Source organism: Callorhinus ursinus, unplaced genomic scaffold (genome assembly GCF_003265705.2).
Source record: "Callorhinus ursinus isolate GAN/ISIS: 27379988/994484 unplaced genomic scaffold, GSC_fseal_2.0 scaffold7, whole genome shotgun sequence".
Lineage (NCBI taxonomy): Eukaryota > Metazoa > Chordata > Mammalia > Carnivora > Otariidae > Callorhinus > Callorhinus ursinus.
The window spans coordinates 67,233,063-67,236,369 of NW_027397069.1; the positions used below are offsets into that span (position 1 = coordinate 67,233,063).

Genomic DNA, 3,307 nt, shown 5'->3' on the forward strand with positions numbered 1-3,307 from the left:
AAGAAGATGTGGTCCATAAATACAATGGAATATTACTCAGCCATCAGAAAGGATGAAGACCCAACTTTTACATCAACATGGATGGGACTGGAGGAGATGATGCTGAGTGAAATAAGTGAAGCAGAGAAAGTCAATTATCATATGGTTTCACTTATTTGTGGCACATAAGGAATACCATGGAGGACATCAGGAGAAGGAAGGGAAAAATGAAGGGGGGGGAATCGGAGGGAGAGATGAACCATGAGAGACCATGGACTCTGAGAAACAAACAGGGTTCTAGAGGGGAGGGGGGAGGGGGGGTTAGCCCGGTGATGGGTATTAAGGAGGGCACGTACTGCATGGAGCACTGGGTGTTATACGAAAATAATGGATCGTGGATCACCACATCAAACACTAATGATGTATTGTATGGTGACTAACATAACATAATAAAATTAAAAAAAAAAGATTTTATTCATTTGACAGAGACACAGCGAGAAAGGGAACACAAGCAGGGGGAGTGGGGAAGGGAGAAGCAGGCTTCCCACTGAGCAGAGAGCCGGATGCGGGGCTCGATCCCAGGACCCTGGGATCACGACCCGAGCCGAAGGCAGACGCCCAACGACTGAGCCACCCAGGGGCCCCAAGATGCCGCAAATTTAACTGATGCTTATCACCAGCCAGTTAAACCCTCTTTGGCTGATCAAGCATCTTTTCTCTATTTGCAGCAAAGCTTCAAAGCTGCAGGCTGGCATCAGACCACGAGAGTCACTCAAACCACAATGATGATATTTCCTGGAGTTCAGCATCCAACCCTCGTCCCTCTCTCCCCTCATCATCCCCTGTCCTGTCACCAAAACGAAGAAAGAGGGGCAAGGAGAATGTTGAGTCCCTTCCCCTTCAAATCTCTCCGAGCCTCCCAGGAATGCAATATATCCCTCAACTTTCCCCAGATCTCCATGTCCCAACACTTATAAGCCATGGGAGTCCGGGCAGATCCAGAAGAACATATGTCTTTTGCTCCAAAAGCCCTTGTGGAAAGTACCCCCTATTCTGTGGGGGAGGAACAGTGTCTGCTTTGTTCATTGTCTGTTTCCAATGCCTAGTACAGTGCCTGCTCCAGGATCGGCAAGAGTGTTTCCTTAATGAACAAACAGACGAATGAGTGAAGCTTTCCAAGTGGATATATTCAAATACTAAACACTTGGTCTCTGTGTCCATGTTCTTCCACTGGCCCCTAAAGAAGTTTCCCCTCTTTGTTTTTGTATCTTTATTCCTGGGGAGCAAGAAAATCAAAACAGTGAAATGACTTTTTGCTGGACCGTGAAGCATGAAAGTAAAAGCGTCAGAGCTTGGCAAGTGTGTGAGGCTGATGACAGCTTTGATGGGCTGGCTTCTCTTCCAGGGTCTGGTTTGCAAACTTCACATCTCTCCCCGCCCCTCCGTTCCTTTGACTCCCCCACGCCCTGCACTCCCCCTGAACTCTGGGGCTCAGCTGTGGATTCAGCTGCCTAACGTATAGTTCATGAAGCCTGAGCTCTTTTAGGATTATGTGAATTTTGGCAGAAGATTCTTGAGCTCAAAGAACAACTTCCAAAGGGTGGGAGCAGGTGATTTAGAAGGACTTAATTGTCCCACCTCAAATTATTCCAAATAGGCCTCTGTATATTCTGGCCATTCATAAGGCCAGTTCTGCTCATTGTTCACTGTGATGGACCAAACTGGATTAGGACCCAGAGTTGCAAGATCATTTTTTTTCTTTAAGATTTATTCATTTATTTTAGAGAGAGAGGGGAGAGAGCACACACAAGCAGGAGGGGCAGAGGGAGAGAGAGAGAATCTCAAGCAGACTCCATGCTGGGCACAGAGTCTGAGGTGGGGCTTGATTCCAGAACCCTGAGATCATGACCTGAGTCGAAACCAAGGCTGGACTCGCAGCCGACCGTGCCACCCAGGCGCCCTGCAAGATCATCTTTAACCAAGTAACTACCATCCCTGCGTCCATCCATTCATCGATCTCTCTCATTCATTCATTCTTCATTCGTTCACTGAAGACCAGTGGTGAGAAAGATAAGGCCATATCAGTTCTCTGGCAACTGACAGACTCAGGGAGAGAGATAGTAACCAAATAATCCAGCAACTGAAAGAAGCACCTCAGATAAAAGGAGGTTACACAGAAGAACCACGGAGGCTGGGTGGGTCTAGAGATGCTTCCCAGAGGAAGGCCCTTGGGTGGATGGAAGGAAGGCCCAATGGGAGATGGAGCTCCTTGAAGGTAGAGAAAGCAGTCTGGGGTAACTGCCGTTCAATCCTCCAGGTGGACAATTAGCTGGAAAGGAATGCAAAAGCCAGATCATTTAGGCTCTTTGGGACCATATTTAAGACTATATTCTTTATCTTAAGTTCAATAAGAAGCTGTTGAAGAGTTTTAAGTGGGAGAAGAGCAGGAGCGTTATCCTGCCTTGAGACATTTTCAAATATATTCATGTATTGCTATGCTTTTCTTCTTTTGAATTTCTAAATCAGCACATCTCTTCCTGGGGAGAATTAAGACTGTGCTTTCCTGGACAGCAAAGACAAAGCCAGTGTCAAGGTTCAGCCGCTGACTTTCACTTCAAAGATAATAGTTATAAAAGTCAAAGCTGGGATTTGTAAGAGCAGAGCTTATAGTGAAGAGATTGGGGAAATAAAGTTCACTTAAATGAGTAGATAATAAACTGGACTCTCGGGGGGAGGGGGGAAGTGATGAGAAGCAGGAGTGCTGAGGCCAGAGGGCCTTCCTGGCCGGCAGAAACCACACAGAGGGAAGCGTCAGCATGGAGACACTGCCCCACCTCTGCCCCAGCAAGCATCAGAGAGCCGGGGGCGGCGGGGGGGGGGGGGGGGACCTAGCAACAGCTGCAGGCCGTCTGTACCTGTTGGAGAAAGAGCGCGCTGTCTAAGGGTGGCCGGGCCTGAGGAGCTGTTTTTCTCACCGCCTGCACTTCACCCATCTTTGGCCCCGCAGGAGTGATAATCACCTTTCCACTCACACAAACTATCCCCCCTCCCCACCCCACCCCGGCTCAATGGCTCATGACACACGTCGGTCCCCTCCCCTGAGAGAGAACAGTAAAACTGTCACCTAGATATAGTCAAATGGGTTACAATGAAGCTGTGGTTGGGAAAGCCCCCTCATTATCTGTCCCGGGGTGAGAATAACAGAATCACTCAGATGGAGATAGTGGTGAAGCCCAGCCCTGTCATAAACGAGATTGGCCATTTTCAAAGGTTAACCTGGTTGCTGGGTGGAGAGCTCAGTTCCAAGAGGCCAGAGCTGAATGCCTGT

General features: G+C 48.4%; 1 long non-coding RNA gene across 1 annotated transcript in view; it reads right to left on the reverse strand.

Annotated features, from left to right (window-relative positions):
* LOC112826547 (uncharacterized) overlaps nt 1–2,975 on the reverse strand; it is an 8,095-nt gene extending 5,120 nt beyond the window's left edge. The window contains exon 1 of the long non-coding RNA XR_003208971.2: nt 2,895–2,975. This is a non-coding gene — a long non-coding RNA (uncharacterized lncRNA). The remainder of the gene's footprint in view (nt 1–2,894) is intronic.
* Nucleotides 2,976–3,307: the final 332 nt, after the last annotated feature.